Genomic DNA, 19208 nt, shown 5'->3' on the forward strand with positions numbered 1-19208 from the left:
GCATTGGGGCTCGATCAAAGCAAGCGAGATGGAATCAAAACTCTTTTACCTGCTACAAGTCTTGTCACAGTACGAAGAGAAGGTCTGATGGGACAAAGCACACTCCAAGTGCGCCAAAGGGTATTGCGCTACCACCATCAATGTGAGAAAGCACCAAAGCCTGGACAAAAGTGCAAAATAACTCTGGAGGAATAGAAGGTGTAATTTGTTTAAGCAAAGAGAGCAGAACATTTACAGCTTGTAATTTTTTAATAATGGGGCCTGTCAGAGTCAGTCGTCGATGTGGAAACCAAGACATTTCACTACGCGAGGCATTTTAGGTGTACCATCATCAGAGGATAAAAGGTGGCAAGCCAGGGTTGAATTATAGATAGTTTATTGAGGGTGGTGAAAACAATTTTTGAGGGATTACATTTTAAGTAGCAGGAAACAGCCAAAGCTTCAATAACTTCCAAGGACAGCTTAAGGTTAACAACGCCCTCATGATTGGAGGCTTCCAAGTAGAGCATTGTATCAGAGTATTGATGAATGTTAATATGAAATTTCTGCAAAAGGTTCGAAATAAAGATTAAAAAGAAGTCAAATTTGACATATAATCAGCGTATTAGTGGTCAAATACATATGGGTGTACGAAAGATTAATGAGGAAGGTTCAACAACCATGAGATCTGCCGTGGAGATGAAGTTCATTTGCTAAGACATACAGGGGGGGCAGACAAGGAGACAGACGAAATACAAACACGAGGACAGGGGGAAGTAGGGGAATTGCAGTATTTCTTAATAAATAACCCAGGGCGAGAGTTCTAGGGGGGTCATTGGGTGATACCACCTAAGACTGTCGGGTGCCAACCTGATGGCAGTGGTGGGAAGAGCAAGCGTGTGTGTCCACCTGCAGTGTACAGCTTGGAGATTCTCAGTGGTGGGGGGGTGGGTGGGTTTACATATTGTTCATTAACACAGTGCCACCCCACAAGATCCATGTACAGACAGCCAGTGGGAGTTTAAATCCGGAGGGCAGTTTGTTAGTGTTTTAGGGGCGACCACTGGACAAAAGATCATAAAGCAATGCATCTTTACCATGGATCTTCTTGAGGAATCCCCCCACACCACTGTAGCAGTGATACCTAGGCATTGTGTCTGGACATTTTAGTTCACAAATGAACTGAAATTGGGGTCATCTTGACCAAAAAACGGGTCATAATAGCTGCTGAGAAGTAGTTTGCCAGGATACAAAAACACCACAATGTGCTGCAACGTTAGGTACATATTTATTCAGTAATTATTTATAAATACTTGATTTGCTAAATCTTCTAGATCTTGCAGACATCAAACATTCAGATTTTTGGTCAGGTCCACCTTTAAGGGTCACTGTGAAGCCACATGAAATTACACAGGACTTGCCCAACTAGAAACCTATTGACATTTACAATCGCCTTGATCCATTTCAGGCTTTGCCACTCGCCTGGGCCGCAGACTGCCCGCATTAAGACATTGGCCGATATTCAAGATGAAGACAGAGACCGATTTCTCTTGGAACGACTTGCCCAAAGAGTTGCTTTTGGCAAATGAAATGGCACTCTGAAGAAACCAGAACAGTGTACCGTGCTGTCTCCCATTTCACATCCTTCCTACATTAGCTAACGACTCGCAGCAACTCAAACTGGGGTCCTACCTATCTAGCTCCGACGATGCTACATGCCAAGCTTCACAAGAAACACGGCATCACCTCTGCCAAAAGTGGAGTGTCCACAGCTCCTTTGCACTCAATGGATTGAAACCAGCACTGTTCCTCAACTCCAAATGCAACAACTGTCTTCACTTTGCTGTGCTGGATGTATTGGAAGCTACACAATTTGCTCCAACCGTTGCCTTCTGATAACGGACTGTTGGCGAGTAGGGAAGATGACTGAGGCAGGCCCTTAGTAGGATGCCTTTATAAGAGATGGAGGATAAAAGACTGAGATAAACTGGTTTATTAGGGGGAGGCTAATGTGACATGAACGGGGTACAAAGACTAGATAACAGAAATATAAACAGAAAAAAGGGGCCTAGTGCCACCGATTCCAGTAATCTGCATTACAGATAGAAAGTAGGAGTGGTGTCTATGTTGGAGGAGATGCTGGGGTAAGTATGTAGGGAGCAGGGCGGGTTGGCGAGGCTCGGTCATTAGCTAGTAAGGGGACCTTGACTCTGCTCTTGAATCGTTCCACAGATGAGTTGGTTTTAATGTCAGGGGCGGCATCATTCCAGGGAAGGGGGGCAAGAGGGGAGAAAGCAGGAGGGCAGCTAGGGCAAAGGAAGGGTAAGGAGTAAGGCAGATCATGGGGAACTAAAGAGATGCAGCCAGTAAAGGTAGTGGAAAGAAGGCAGTGTGAAGCTTTGTGGACGAGAATGGGCCCATGTGCAATGCAAAGCACATCAGCCCTTCTCTCGTACAAAAAAGCAATCCTTAACTTTAAGGCCGCATTTTTTTCATGACCAGGTCTCATTAGTTAATAATAAACCCCAAGAACTCTTTCGATCATCAAAACACTTGCAAATCCTGAACCATTTTTTTTTTACTGACAAATGATTTTTAACACTTTTTTTTTTCAACATCTAAAATAAATGTTAGTCAGGAAAAACATTCAGAAGGAAATAAATGTTGTCCCTCTTGCCGACTTACCCGAGTCAGATTGGATGAATTTGTTTTTCATAAAATATTATTTATTTATTTATTGTTTGCTTGTTAGGCGCTTATACAGAAAATACATTCTGTTGCAAAGCACCCACAGGGCAGCAGGGAGGGAACATGGGATAGCAGTACAATGTCATGTGAGTATTCAGAACATGCAAGTGCAGCAAGGAATGGGGCAGTGGGGTAGGTGCTACGGTGTCCGTGCTCGAGGCTGACCTCAGATGAAGTGAAAGGTAGTTAAGCGCTACGCGCCGCATTGGGTGGGAAGTGGAAATCTCCAGTGTGGAGGGTGTGCCGAGGCAAGTGCTGAAGGAAAACAGAAGCTGTGGAGATTGGGTGTGAATGGTCAGAGGCCCCGAGGATGCAGAAGGGTCCAAGACACCAATCACAGCAACTGTGAGAATAGCAAAGGAAGGAAGAAGGGAAGGAGGAGGAAAAGAGGAGAGTCTTGAGGTTCTTTCCGAACTTAAGGTCCTGCTCAAGACGGAGAGAGAGGGGGAGCCTGTTCCAAAGGAAAGATCCAGCTGAGGAAAGCGAGCGGCCTCCTGCTCTCTGTTTAGCTAAATGCTTTACACACAGAGTTGGTGCCAGAGGAGCATAGAGGTCTAGAAGGAGAGTGTTTAGTAAGAGAGTTTCAGAAGGTGTGGTCGCCGGCCCAGACAGCCTTGCGGATGATGCAGAGGGATTTGAATTTGATCCACGCAGCAAAGCAAGTGGAGGCTTTGTAGGGCAGGAGAGATGCGGTCCCTGGGTTTAAGGCCAAGGATAAGTCTTGCTGCTCCATTCTGGATTAGCTGAAGGGGTCGCAGAGTGGAAGAAGGTAGACTGAGGAGGAGACTGTTGCTATAGTTAAGCCCAGAGAGAACCAGGGCTCGGGAAACATTGAGCTTCTAGGGCAAAGTGATAAATGGGAGAATTCCTTTGAGAAGGAAGAGTTGGAAGTGGGACTTCTTGGCTATGTAATGCGTGTGAGGGGGGGATAGCGAAGAGTCAAGGATTACTCCAAAGTTTCTGGCTTCAGAAGAAGGACCAAGGGGAAAGCCCAACGTGGGAGGCCAGAGAGATGGTAAGGAGGGAGTAGCGGTCCCAATCGGAAGGATCTCAGTTTTGCTGGCATTGAGGCAAAGATCATTGGAAGTGCACCAAGCATGGATGGAAGACATGCAGTCAGGGATGAAGGAAGGTGCAAGTGAGTCAGTAGGAAGTCTGGGAAAAAAAAAAGTTGAGTGTTGTCTGTATAACACTGCAAGTTGGGGGAGAAGGAGGAGATGAGGCATGCTAGCTGAGCAAGGTAGATGTTAAAGAGCCAGGAAGAGAGGATAGATCCTGAGGGACACCACAGGTGGAGAAGGAAGTAGGAGAGGAGACGGTGCCCAAGATGACATGGGAAGAGTGATCAGTTAGGAAAGAGGTCAGTCATTCCAGTGCCCATTCTGTGATACCAACGGTATCGTGGAGCCTTTGTACGAGGATGGAATGGCTGACAGTGTCAAAGGCAGAAGAGAGATCAAGTAGAATGAGGACAGCTGGGGAGTGGGAGTCCAGGGATGCAAACAGTTCTTCACAGGTGTTCAGAAGAGCAGTTTGAGCCTCTGGATGCTCGGAATCCAGACTGATTATCTGGAGACCACCGACAAGTTCAGTGTGCGAGTTGAGGTGGGGCAAGACCAGCTTCTCCTACAGTTTCCCCAGGAAGGGGGTGATTGAAATAGGGCAGTAGTTGAATGGACAGGTAGGGTCTGCTGAAGGGTTTTTCAATAGTGGGTGCACAAGGGAACGCTTGAGGGAGGAGGGGCATGAGCCAGTGGCAAGAGAGTGGTTGTAGAAATCAGCGAGTGCGGGGGCAAGAGAGCCAATGTTGTCCTTGAAGGTTCTGGACAAGCAGGGGGGAACCTGTTTGGTAGAAGCCTCCATTAGAGCGGACAACTCCGGTAACTTTATGGGTGTGACAGGGGTGAAGGAGAAGGCGGAAAGAGGAGAGGAATGGCCAAGGGGGTGTGGCATGAGTCTGGTGGGGGAGTAACAAGGGTGTTCAGGATGTCCTGCGTTTTGGTGGTAGAGTGTGTGGCCAGTGCAATGCAGAGGGCCTGGGAAGGAAGGGGTGAGGACGAGACTGCGGAAGGGTTGGCCATCTCCCAGCCGATTGTGAAAAGTTCAGCCATGTTATTGGATGCACCCGCTACCCATGCCAGAATGTGGGCCCTTTTCTTGGCAGCAGGCCAGTTTGTCAGAGGGTGAACCTGAGGCTTGACACTTCCATTCCGCTGCTCTGCACTTTTGTTTTAGGGCTGCAGGTTTGGAGTCATACCAGGTGTTACACTTAGAGGGAGGTTTCAGGCAGATCCTTACGACTGGGGCAAGGATGTCAAGAGTATTGGTGATTGCTGAGTGATGATGACTGAGGGCAGAGTCTGTGGTATAGTCTGAGGTAGGGGGTAAGGTAGGTTGAAGGTAGAAGCAAAGGCAGTGGCTGACACTCGTTTCATCGGGGATTGTTCAAGAAAGAGGTTGGCAGGGCTTTTGTGGGTGCAGTAGGAGGGCCGAAGGGACCAAGGTTTGAGGAGAGGAGAGCATGATCTGGCCAGGAGAGAAGGGTGAACAGAGGCGGAGCGAGCGAGAGTTCAAAGTGGATGATGGCATCCAGGGTGTGTTCAGCCGAGTGGGTAGGACTGGAGGGGAGGATGAGCGAGAGAGAGCGGCACATAGGTCAATGAAAATAGTGGATGATGAAGCAGAGGCATCCAATTGGATGTTGAAGTCACCCAAGAGGAGGAGGTTGGAGGTGGGTGAAAGTAGGGAGGAGCAGAAATCCGGCCATTCAGAGAGGAAGAGGGTGGTAGTGCCTAGAAGCCCGTAAATGGTAGCAATGGTCAGATTGGAGGGGGGAGAGATGACCAACTTCCAGACCAGTCTCTCGAAGGAAGTATAGAGTTGGATAGGTATGATAGAAGAAGGAATCCACTCAAGATAGATTCAGCGACGCCACCGACAGCACAGGGAGGTCGAGGCTTGGAAATGAGCTTGCAGCTGACGGGGAGGAAGGAGTCAAAAGCAGTGACTGAGGTGGCACTGAACCATGTCTCGGTGAGAGCGAGAAAGTCAAGGTCAGTGTCTTCAAGAAGGAGGCAGATGTCAGCAGAGTGTTTGTTGGCAGAGAGGGTGTTAAGAGTTGCCAGGTGGAGCCGGTCTCTGCCTTTGAAGGTTTTCTGAGGAGGAGTACAGGGGCGTGGTACTCCGGGTAGGGAAAAAGGCACAGTGAGAGTGGTGAGGGGAGAGGCAGCAGAAAGGAAGTAAGTTAATGAGGGAAGGCACAATCTGGTCAAAGAGAAGGAAGTTGGGTTGAGGACCCTGAACCAGGATAGTGCCAGTGTGGTAGACATTAACGATGCAGCGTGAGGATGAAAAGCCAGCCAAGAGGACCTCTCACTTGGTCCCACCGTTAATGTGAGAGGAAGTGAAAGGGGAGAGAGTGGAGATGAGGAGTCCAAAGTTCTGGACAGGGGACAGAGAAGAGGATATTGGTGAAGACCTCTCTGGATGCTGCGCTGACGTAGGTTGCTACGATGGGAAGGCCAGGATGTGCACTCAAGATGTCTTTTTGTGCTTTTTAATTTCGGACTTAGTGAGAGAGGGGGGGATAGGAGATAGAGTACCAATTAGAGAAGATAGGAGAGATGGTGAGTGCCATTAGGGTGACAAATGGAAATTGAAAGGAGAGGGGTGACTGCACTGCACACTTCTGACCTAATCTCACAGGTGGCCTAGCAGTAGCAAAGGGAGAACACAATGCAATGCAAATTTGAGGGCAGAATCAAAATACACACTGCTAAATTCGATTGTCAATGAAAAGGCCACAGATGCAGTGAAATTAGGGTGCAGGATGTAAATGCACACAGCTAAATTCGATTTTGTGCACAGGACACACCAGAGAGGGTAGGGAAAAGGTTAAGCAGAGTGAGAGATATAATGATATAGATCAGGCTGCTAGTGGAGGAGGCATAAGAATAGATCAACCATCACTCACTGGAGGCTCAATAGATCGTAGGAGTGCTGAGGCCCGAAATTCATGGGAGAGCAGGATGTACCCAGCAGGCAGCAGCACAGTCTGTGGTGGGGGTGAACGTGCGGGGACCCTCCCAGCCCTCCTAGGGCTGGACAGGCTCAGACAGGGATTTAGCTGTGGGCCTTTGCAGGAGGGGCTGGCTATCGCCTGCCAGGGCCTCTTGTTGGCTGTTTGTAGAAGGAAGCAGCCAATCACAGTGGGGCAGCTACCAGGCAGACAAAGGCTCCACGCCCATGTGCGAGGCAGCCATCTTGAAGGTGCTTTGGAAGTACAAAGGTTGATGCTGGTCGATTTCGAAAGTTTATACCTTCAGAAATTGCCTCATAACGAAAGCCCCATTCTTATGGACAGTAACACATCCTCTAAGGTAATTTAGAGCGTGATGCAGGCTCGGCCCAAACAAATGCTAGAATTGCTATATTTTTTCAAAAGCAAGCAAATTGGTATCGTTTTTTCCTGGTAGGATCCAAACTGTTAAAGTGGGGCCTTTCAACTCAAAGTCTTTCCGGGTGACTTGCTGCATACCTCTGGGTCAACGTTACTGCCCCTCGGGCTCTCCATTGCTAGCCCTTTTGTTTAACATTTATTTATAAGCGTTTAAGACCATTCTTCACAAATGTGGTTTGCAGTTGCATTCGGACGCCGATGACAAACAGGTGTGTGTCAGTTTGGAGAATTTTCCCAACTTGTGTCATGTCCGGGCGAAGTACGACACAGGATGCTCCTCCATGGCCTTCAATTTAATTCATCAAAGACACAGCTTATTTTGATTGGGCCAAAATATTTGTTCAAAGATCCTTGTCAGTCTCCCCCACCACCCTTGCTGTTTGGTCTTCCTACAACAGTTTTCAATAATGTAAATAATCTGGGTGTTCGGGACTCTGATCTGAGCTTAATTTGTCAAATTATCTAAATTGAGGGATCCATTTTTTCAGCTTTGGATACTTAGATATGCCCTCCAGTTTCTTCCTCAGGATGATCATGTGACAGTTGTGGGTTTTCCAATTAACTCTCATGCCTTGATTATGCCAAAACATTATGCAGGCATTTTCGAATACCTCCTTAGCCACTTACAATCTGTTCAGGGTGTGGTTCCTCGATTGATCTTCAGATTACCCAAATACAATCCAGTTTCCTCTTTCAGAACATTTTTACAATGGCTGCCTCCCGCTTCAAATGTATTTAATAATTCCACTTTGCTTTACTTTTAAATGTGTCCATGGTTTAGATCCCCAATACTTTACGTATAATATTATATCATATCAGCCGATCAGGACCTTTCAATCAGTTTCAACATTTTATATGTATTCCCCCTACTAATTGCAAGACTAGAAGAGACCAACAGTTCTCTGTTTTAGGCACTGAGCTGTGGAGCCATAGCCCTCGATAAGTCCAGACAGCTGAATCCTTAATTGCTTTCTGGAAGAATTTGAGACACTGGACAGTCCCTTTTATCATTGAGTAATAGTATTTTTGCTGTGTTGCAACTAAGCAATGATCCACGACCTTGCAGAGATAAGCCTGCCGTTCCGTCCATGTTACCAAAATTGGTCAAGTAGGTTTATAATTTAGTTGTGTTTCCAATATGTTCGGGTCCTTTCTGGTGTACTAGAGGTGTGGGGCTGATTGATGGTTTAGAAACTGATCTTCATCCCTGCACCACTGGTTCCCCTGGAAGTTGATTCGTCACAGCATAAAAATTAAAGCATGCTGTCGAAAGTCAACCATGGACACATTTAAAAGTAAAGCAAAGTGGAATTATTAAATACATTTGAAGCGGGAGGCAGCCATTGTAAAAAACGAGAACAGTTATGCTGGAGAATTTGCTCTGGAATCCTGATTGGAGGGGATTGGAGAGGGAGTGTTCCTCAGAGTTGCTAATGATATGGTTAAAGACAAATCTCTAAACAATTATTAAATTGTGGGCAGTAGGGGGATGGGTCTGTGCAAGGAGGAATTGTTAAGGTCAGCAGTGGTTTCTTAATTATGGACAGGAAAGAAACAATTTGTGGATTGACGTGATCGAGAGGAGAGGGGGGATAGAAGGTTAGACAAGGCATCAAATCGTTGTGATTCTGGAGGAGAAGGAGGCAAAGTCATCAACTGAGAGCGAGGAGGACAAAGAGCGGTTTATGTGGGAGACATAGCTTGGAAGGTCAGGCAAAGTTTGCGAGGATGAGAGCACAGATAGGATAGGAGGTCAGTGTGATAAGACGATTTGGCAGAGTCTAGAGAAGCAATGAGGACAATGTGCAAGTCTTTATAGGCAGGGAGAATAGTGGGGGGTGATCTTTACACCAGCATCGTAGCTGGAAACCCATGGATTTGTTCAGGTCTTGGATTGCAGAGTAGAACCACGGTTGAGAGCAGGGTCTTCTCTAAGGAAAGCCCAAACTCCTTCAATTTGGGGGTGCAAGACTGGCCTCCAATAACGGTTTCCATGGTTTCCAACGTCTGGTCTATGGGTGCAACTGACATGAAATGAGCTAGAAATTACCATGTAAACTGCCATGTACTAATGCTTTTGAAAGGTAGACATGTTACTCAGCACCGTGATGTGTGAAAGGCCATATGGCCTCGCAAATATAAGAGTGATAGGGCCCAGATAGGGCTTCACAGCATGTGATTAGATGGAGCAAGGAGGTTTAAAATCAGGAGAATGAATCGGGGCACAAAGACTACTCAAGCAGGAAAGTGCAGAGGAGGAATGGCAGAAGACAGCACTATTAGGCTATGTTTTTTTACTACACGGTCATGAGCATCACTACATAGTTTATAAATGAACAAATAAATAAATAATTCATTGTTACTCTGTGATGAAACAGAATAACCCAAGCCCTGGTTCTACAAAACTAGCTTCATCTACAGTCTGACAGGGATACACCGTTGAGTTGTTGCCTTGCATTACAACGAAAATAAACTGATTCTGTTACCGGTTGCAAGCCAAAATCATTGTGGAATGAATGGTTTGCTTTGGTAGGTCCCATTATCCCCTTGAAAGAGCAAGACAGTAGTGGTACCACGTTACCTTTCACAAAAATAAAACAAAAATCTGAATGAATTGTCTCTACCTCGCTGTGCCAATACATCAAATGTCCTACCTTTAGGCTGTCCAGGGGGCTGTGCCAAGACCATAAAAATAAAGCACAGGGCTCAGTGACGCCATCATGAGTAGACTCATTTTGCTTCTCTGGAGAGGCAGACTAACCACCAGAGACCTTCTGGATCTCTCACAAACATCTGTGAAACCTGTTATAAATACCACTAGCTCACAATAAAGCATGTTTCCCTTGGACATTCCCTCCACTCTGTGCCAACAAAGCCTACTGCGCATTCAAGAAGATGAGCAACTTCAAAGGCTGGTGGCATTTTCCAGTTCTAAGACCCGAGGGCAAAACATCCTACCTGCTAACATTGTACTGGCAAATCAACCTGCCATCAGGGAGAAGCTAAACACTCAGGAAGTGCTCAAAGGATAATCAGTGTGCGGTTTAAGGGTTATTCAAATCTCCTTACTCAGTCACACATAATAAACACGTGCGTTTTAAAAGCCAAGCTTGAGAAACGGGAACATGGGATTTGCGATTTTTGGAGAGGAGAAGTCTGCGTTTAAACACACTTCTGCAATGAGGACTTGTCGAACAATCATTCAGTTCATGAATGTGGCTAGCATCCATTGTACCCACAACATCCTCAAAACATACTGAGTCTGAAGATTTTAGGGTGACCTTTGTTGCCCAAGTAGCAATAAATGTGGGTCCGTTTATGATGGAGTGCCCCAGCGTAACAAAAAATGGTATCTTTGGGGTTCCTACAACTATGGGGACATATAGAGGCTGCAGACAATCAAAAGTGTGCCCTCTTTGGAAACGTGTTCTCAAACCTCTACACAATTTAAAAACTTACAGAAACTGCAAAGCTGGTGAAAATATTACGCGTCAAAAGGACTTAGGAAACTATCGGTGTGAACTACGCAACATGTTTGGATTTGGATCCTTTTGTAAACCAGAATGGTTTGAACACTTTGCACTGTATGATTGGGTCAGCTGGTCAGATAGCACAGCGAGCGCAGCGCTCCTTCGGACATCTGTGTGCAGCCTTCCGATGCGATTCCCAGCAGGGCCAACTCAAGCTTTCATTGCTTCCGAATTGGATAAATGGAGTACCACGCAGTGGGACAATAATATTATCAACTGTTATTTCAGCGCTTAGATACCTGCAGGTTTGTAGCGCTATACAAAATTAGATATTATTCATGGGACATTAAAAGTTAGTGTAAACTGAAGAGCAAACTGATGAGAGATTATGAAGGCGACATCCTTCTTACAGGTAGGTAAGTCAGTGTGGAAGCAACCACGAATAGGGACAAGCAGCAGCAGACACGTGCATGCATAGCGTGCCAACACTTGTTGAGCACACAAACAGGGTGTAACACAAACCCTCCAAGCTCAAGGGCAGGAGCCAACAACAGGAGCAAGCCTGAAGTACAGGCAAGGAGGTGCTCGGTCTACTGCCACGGCTGACCTGGCCTATAGGGAACGCTGGAGATTTCCCAGTAGGCCTCTGCACCCTGGGCCTCTTTTGTGTGGTATTTCCACATGTTCCCATAGGAAAAGAGTTGGGCTTGCTGAAAATGTGTAATATGGGGCCACTTTGAACATTATTTCCAGGGCCTCTTTTGGTTCCCAATTCACCCAGGTCTATCGCAGTCCAGTTTAGCCAGGAAAGCACTTGCTAAATGTGCGAGCCTGGGCATAGCTTGCCCGTTTCCTTCAAACAAGTACCAGAGACAGTATCTGACCCCTCTTATATTGTTGGTTTAATGGGTCCTTCCACGTGTGTGCATCGTGCTATTTGCTACCTAATATTCAAGGCGTGAAGCCGCATCTCAAATGCACACAAAACCCAGCTGCACTGTTATGCCGGCAAACATTTCATCACCGTGCTTCATAAGCCTACTTTTTACCGTGGCAATGACTTGTCACAACAATGCCGGCTAGCCTGCAAAACACGGGTACACAACCCTCCCGCCCCCACCCTCCAAATCCCACCCTCACCACGTTCACCCCAAAGACAACATCTAAATGTCAGATGAAAAATAAATGTAGCTTGTGCTGCTAATTCTTTTGGGGACGCGTAAGTCGTCACAAATATCATTTGCTATTGCTGTAATCAGGTGCAGCTGGCTGATCAGAATATCAAGTTACAAAAGTAAGCGCCCGCCTTTTCTCCTACACCTTTCATAGAGTACAGAAAGGCTTAAGCGCTTTGCTTCCCAGCACGGTCATTGGCGCTATACAAATGAGGCCAGATACAGGCCACACAATTAAACATCATTTCAAACCCACGTTTATCAAACCAAATAGAACGTCTGGATGGGCAAGACGAAACCCACAAGGTACAACTCAAATTACGAAAAAAACGAATTGCCTTCCTGCAAAGGATGGGGCGTTCACCCGGTGTGCTTCGCTCTGGTAGGGACTGCCAGTTGTGTTTGTAAAACAGAAGCAGACGTCTGGCTGGTTGATGAGTGAGAGCCAAGGGAACATTCTGAAGTAAATATCGCATAAAAAAGGTCGCAGACACAGCATTAGCTTAAATGAACATTGAACAATAAAAAGTTAGATATTAAGGCCGGATATAGTTACGGCTATTGCATGCGTCAGCTTTTGACACTGGGCATTAGTGCAGTGTTCTCGTACAACCCCCGACACAACCTGCAGCCACCCCCCCCCCCCGTCAATATGCCCTCTTTGAAACGTTGCCTTATAAAATTCTTGCCATAGCACCCCGCACCGTCAAACATGTAGGTTGATGTCTCCATTGAGCAATGTCAGAGCTGGTCATCCTTTGCTCTTTGGCTTTGTGACCTCGAACATCTGCTGCAAAGAACAGAGGGAAAGGCTCCCTCCCAGCTCACATGAAACCCCCCCCACGGGAACCTAGCCTCATGGCTTTGAAGTGGCCCTCGTTTGGAAGACGCACTCCCCCGCTTACCCCGACTTCCAATTAACCAATAAACGGACAGACGCTAGAGAAGGCTTAAGCCAACGCAGCGCTTTCCAGGGGGCGGCTCTTGCCGACGCAGCCTCGGTGCTGCTTTGGAAGGCTGGCAGCTCCGAGGCATCCTTGCGATGGAACGTGGCGCAGGTCCCAGAGGCTAGAGACAGGACTCGCGTTATGGCGTATGCTTCACAGAATTACTAGCAGCATTTGATCTAAAATGTGGAGCATTTTGGAGCAAATGCGAACCCGTCTACTGGAATACCTTAAACATCAAAGCCTTAAAGCCAATGGAGAATCGCGGGAGGGCAGCATGAACATCATGCTAATTACAGGTTTCCTTACAATAACATCTGCTCTCTACTAGTCCCCATCTGTCGACGTTGCCGATTACCCCACCGCACAGGGGAGAATTGTTGTTCTCTCGAGTCCCTGGAGAAAAAAAAAACAGAAATCAAGAGGCAAAGTGGGTGCCAGGCAAAAACGCTAAATCGACAGGGAGAGGCAAATGCAATCCCCCCCAAACCCTTCCCAACTCAGTTAATCATGTTGCAACCCCGCCGTTACGGTTTACTTGAACTCTATGCAAGATAACCAACAAACATGCTGGGGGTCCGGGGCCCATCAGCTGGTATGCAATGTGGAATGAGTGCGCCATGGTGAAAGCGATGGCAGAATGGCGTCCATCTTCTAGAAGCGAGCGGAGCCATGGGAGGAAGTGAGCTGGAGCGTCTCTCTGAAGCGCACCTTCACGTTTAGGCCCGAGGACGGCCTCTGCCTCACCCGCCCCCTGAGACTATGTAGCAGTCTTCCCCATCTGCTCTCGAGCCCATTGTGGGTGCAGTGGCCGGTCGCCACTATGGGGGGAGGGGAGGGGGGGGATGGCTGCACCATCCCCGGAGTGGCAGGCAGCACAGACCAACCTTGCGCTTTATTTGGGGAATGCGCCTCCTGCCTCCGATCAGTGGCGCGTCCCCCGTTATGCCTCTTTTTTGTTTGTCCTTTGGGCTTCACATCAAACCCTTCATGAGATGAGAGGCCAACGGGACACCTGAAGCTTGTCCCTGCCGCCTCCCATTATTGCGCTAACCACAGACATGCTGAGGGCCAGCAAAGGAGTCCTCTCCGGTCAGTCAGCAAATTCATGTTGTGGGCGGGTGAGATGAGAGACCCATATGGTCCTCCATGGCGGTGCAGTACATGTTGAGAATGCAAGTAGGCATGGTAAGTTTTTTTTAATGCAATATGTATGTATGCGTGAATGTTGGCGGGTTCGTTTTTCTGTATGCGCGAGTGCAAGTTGTTTGAACCATATGGGTGAAGTGCTGTATGTGATCTTGTAGTTGACAGCCTGGGATGCTACATTTAGGGACGGGCACTGTGGGGGCATGGCATTCTTTTTTGCTTTGCCCTTGATACACAGTAAACCATATTTACTGTGCATCAAGGGTAAAGCCAACATAATAAGTTTTCTAATGTGGCTAGATTGGCCTACGTTCAATGTAGGTGTGTCTAGCCATGTAATAACACTTAAGTTTACTTTACCCAATGCCATGCCACATGAAGAAAGTATGTGCAGAATGGTACTACTAGTGTCAGTCTACATATGCGTTCTAAATGTAGCATGACATTTTGTACATTGCATCAAGGGTAAAGCAATACATGATAAGTGCCATTACATGGCTAGCCTAACCTATATTAGTGGTGTCAGTGTCCATTTACTTCTTCACTGGGGCACTGCTTTTGTTAATGTTTACTTGCCATCAAAAGTGAAGCAAATAGGAGTGATGATACATGGCTAGATTGGCTTACATTGGTTTCTCTAGTGTGGACATAAACTGTGTTTCATGGCATTTCTATTTCTGGACATCAAGTGTAAAGCAAACATAAGTGTAATGGCAGGCACTGCCCTATGTTGTTATAGTCGGTCCAGATATGTTTTCTTTCTGTGGCATGGCAGTGTCTTGTACGGTAATACTGGAATATATTGGGGCAGCATGCATGGACATATATGGGCAGATCCAGCATGAAAACGAATACTGGCATATGTTGTGGGCTAAGGCATCATAAAATTGCATTAGAAAATGGTCCGGTGTACTTTTGGCGACTTGCAGCTATTTTTTCTTATTCCCCATGTGAAACCATACAAAACTGATTGCAAACTCTGGCTTTTCACCAATATTTTCACAGAAGTTGCTGTAAAATCCACCATTTTAGCCCATTATTTAAAAAAAGTTCTCCGAGGGAGACCCTCCTCTCCAACTCCCCTTGTTTCTTTCCGGCAGCTCTCGAAGCTCCGTCGCTCCCACATATTCGGCACAGACTTTTACAGCCTACCAGTTAAACATTTTTTGTTAAAAAAAAAAAATATATATATATATATATATATATATATATATATATATATATATATATATATAAATATATCACCAGCCACCACCGCTTGTATTCTTTGTCACACAAAAGCAGAGCTTCAGGAGACACTGAGAACCGTACTAAACAGCTCCAGCTAAGCCTCACATCCATATAATGTCCAAATGGGCATATATCTTGTGGTTTACAGACATGTTTCTGTTGGGGTGAGTATTTTAACAAATGAAATAAGCAGAGAGCCCAGTGTGTGTTACTTGCTCAGAAGGGTTTCATGCCTGATATCACAGGCATATTTTCCATATGTGGCCCTTTCTATGCTCCCAACATGCTCTTTGCTTTTATGCAGATCGCCAGGACTCCGTCCCTCCTACACGTGCCGCGTGTGCATTTGTTTCATTCCACGAGGAGATCAGCTGGACCTGGGCTTGGGATTCACTCCTCTGGTCCGCCCACATCGCTGAACACTTCCTCCCCTGCGGGGGAACTCCCAGTACATTTTGTCCATTTCCAGCACCGAGTGCAAGGGTGTGTGTTGGGGAGAGAGGTTTTTTTTTGTTGAAAAATGTATTTTAGTTTACAAATATACAAAAAACGAAATCTTATTAAACTATACAAAATGAACTATCTACAACATCATCTGTACATTCAATAACGTCCCTAACAGACCCCCCAGGGAGAGCGTGGTTGGTCACACGTTACTTCTAATAGCTTGATTCCTTTCCATGCTGCTTGGTAACTGTAGGGGTTTTCCATCTTTTTGCTGCGTTAGATTGTGTCGAGACTCATGTAAAAGCTTCATCATCTGCCCAATCCATCTTTGCTGCCATTAAAAACAGACACTGGCAAGGCCAGGTCTGGCTCTGCAAAAATAGACTACGTTGTTCCCCCCATAAAGCCCCCACAGGCCACAAAAATAAATACATAAAAAGGTTTAAGCTCTACATTTGCAAAGCCCGACCTATTGGCTTTACTAATGTGTGCTTTATTTAAATGAACTGCAGAGCCACTGACCTCTTCAGAGAGGGCAATACATGTCTGCAACCAGGCAGAGGTTCAAGCCATGGACCATCGGCTTAAAGGGAGTTTTTGTGTGTGTTTGTTTTATAAAGAGATTGAAATGTGAATTTTAGATTTCATAGTGTATTGATGATATTGTATTTGTAGTTTCTAATTGTATGTGTTTTAATGTTTTGTGGAACGGTGACCCGTTTCACAATAAAGTAAAAGGGAGGCTTTCCAGGTAGTGTCACTCGCCTTAAAATTGCAGGTCAGACCCACAAATACCAGGTCGGTTGGCAACTACGAGATATGAAAATACACGGATGCATTCAGACTCGGGTTCGCTCTAGAAATACTACGACCACCTTTCTGTTATAACGAAACACTCAGGTGCCGCCATAGGACGCCAACATGAGCCATCATCATCAGTTGCTCTTGCAAGCATTACACTCTTCCCATGCCAGCAGCAAAGGGTGAGCTGCGGGCATTTCTGGTTGTTGGACGGTGGTGTACCTGACGGCAGTGAAATGCAGTTCCACCCACCGGCCTTTTTTTAAAAACAATGTTCATATTGTTGTTGTCCGCTAGGAAGTGGACTGATGAATTCTGTGTAGTGGGGAAAAGCCATTTTGAAACGCAGAGACTTTTTGCAAAGCATCACGGCCCTAGAAAGGACAGCAGAGATCTTCCCCGTGTCTGCTGCTCGACAAGGGCGATCACATTGCACAATCCAACGTTGGTTTGGTCCACTGATGCCACCCCTCTCTTAAACCCAGCTGTGAGGCTGGCGTACCCTCTTTCAGACATCACCACCACCCCAACCCAATTCTTAGACTTTGCAATGAAGACTGGTCTAGGAGACAAGGTGGCATTCGGAGACTATGAAAAATGCCCACGCTGTTTATTGGTCGAAAAAAGTAAGCATGCTTTCAAAATACTGTATTTAGTCAAACACAGATTCACTAAACTAAGCAGACTCCATAGATAATGCACCAAAATAATGTAAAGCTCGTAGCAGTCCTTGTCCAGAAGTAATCCACATAATTTAAAGACCAGAGACTGGTCGCCTTTTCCTTTAGCCCTGTGTGGGAATCCTGTCGCCAGAACCGCGAGGCGTGTTCTACTCTAGCTTCATGTCTCAACACCGTATTTACTCAATGGCATGACACTCGGGAATTCTCCAAACAACAAGTGCAGGCCTTGACTACGGATCATGAAATAGGCACTCAGTGTTCAGGTACTGACAGTTACAAAAATCCATTTGGGTAATTTTAAAAGGCGCAAACAGCCATCGTCAATGACTGTGGAGGATGTTTCAAAGCTCTTAGAGGAAATTGCGCATTTAAGGAAATTGCAAGCCACAGCTCCGTAATTCCAAGGCTCAATGAGTCATCCATCTGGAAAGGTGTTCTGTTTTCCAAGAGTTGTTCCTCTCTGAAGCCGAAAATGTAGTTATTTAAATTCAACGGTGTCTGAAATCCATAATGTGCAATTGGGACCAATTGTTTTTCCCCTATGGTATACATTTGTATGGTTATCGAGACGTTACACATTTATACCAGAGGGACTAACAAAATGTATGTATATTTTTCTACATTTGTTTTCAGATCCATTGTTGAAACTGAACATAACCAGTTTGTCCGCTGTGATGAATTGCGGGATTCAGTCACTTCTCCACAGGGGGAGGCTTTCCTTGTGAGGCTAGGGAGGTGAACCCACTACGCAATATTCTCCCGAGGGGTGCTAGCCAGCAGGCCCTCACACGGAGAGACTCATCTCCCCAGCCCCCCTGGGGACAAGGACTTCCGTTCCGATGAGGAACACACTTTCTACCTTACCAATGAATCCCCTAAAACCATACCATCCGACAAACAACCAGACTCCTCTTACATTTGCTACTAAGATGTTCCTTTGGCATCTGAACATCCATCTGGTACTGAGGAGAGGAAGATCACAAGAACAACTACTAAATAATTACTGGGATGAAGAAATCCATGGGAGTTATAATGAATACAACTCCAACACAAATAAAGGTTTATCATGACGAACTGGAGAAGCCCCAGAGCTCCATTGTATAAATGGGAGGAGCCAGAGAACGTCAGAGAGACCCAGGAGTTCCGAACCAGCTTGTGCAAGGAATCTGGTAACTCAGGAAGAAATGCTTTGCATGCCAACAGGCAGCGAGAGCAGTGAGGTGCCTGAAGCAACCCGAAGAATAGTCAGGCCGAGGACAGCGTGTTAGCAGATTGCAATTTCCTAGGGGCACGTGCAAGAAGGGCTGGAGGGAAGCATTAATCTGGACATGCCCGATGTAAAGCACAGATGGAACGAGCTCGTGGAAGTCGGTTCCCTGGCAGACAACAACAAGAAGAAGAATGAAGGGAAAGGAGGTGGTGGCAAGGAAAGAAAGAAATCCTTTCCTTGCCAATAGCACGCACAGGCACCAAGGAGTGTCCACGGAGAGAGCGAGCGCCAGCAGCAGAACCATCCTGACCGAATACAGAGAAAAGGACAATACCGAAGCAGTGAGGCAGCCCCACTCCACTGAAGTTAACTGGAGACCCGGGACATCAGGCACATGTAATGAATGGAACTGTCAAATTACAGTAACAGAGAAGAACGAACATAATGATTTGAGTAATCTTACTCGTCCCAGTGAATGCACCAATAGCAGGAAGGGTGAAGATCATTCCTGGCCCAGGTTACTCATCCCAGTGAGGAATCCGGCACTGAAGAGTGCACTGCTTATTCAGGGCCTCAATCTACATGTCCCGGTAAAGAAGTTGACAACAGTTACTCATCCCAGTGAGTGTGAATACATTAAGAGTGAGAATCACAAGGGGACTCTGCCTACTCATCCCAGTGAGTGTGAATACATTAAGAGTGAGAATCACAAGGGGACTCTGCCTACTCGTTCCAGTGAGTGTGAATACACTAAGTGAGAATAATAAAGGGACTGGCCCTACTTGTCCCAGTGGGTGTATTTACTAAGAAGATTGAAAATCACACAGGGAAGCGGTATACTCGTCACAACGATTGTATAAATAAGGAAAAAGGAGTGAAAAAGGCCACTGGGTACATTACACAGATCCCA

The 19208-nt window shown here is 46.3% G+C and overlaps 1 protein-coding gene across 2 annotated transcripts in view; it reads right to left on the reverse strand.

Moving 5' to 3' along the window:
- GAREM1 (GRB2 associated regulator of MAPK1 subtype 1) overlaps positions 1-19208 on the reverse strand; it is a 929300-nt gene that overhangs the window by 853918 nt on the left and 56174 nt on the right. The window lies entirely within an intron of this gene.

Source organism: Ambystoma mexicanum, chromosome 5q (assembly GCF_040938575.1).
Source record: "Ambystoma mexicanum isolate Mex_15411 chromosome 5q, UKY_AmexF1_1, whole genome shotgun sequence".
NCBI lineage: Eukaryota > Metazoa > Chordata > Amphibia > Caudata > Ambystomatidae > Ambystoma > Ambystoma mexicanum.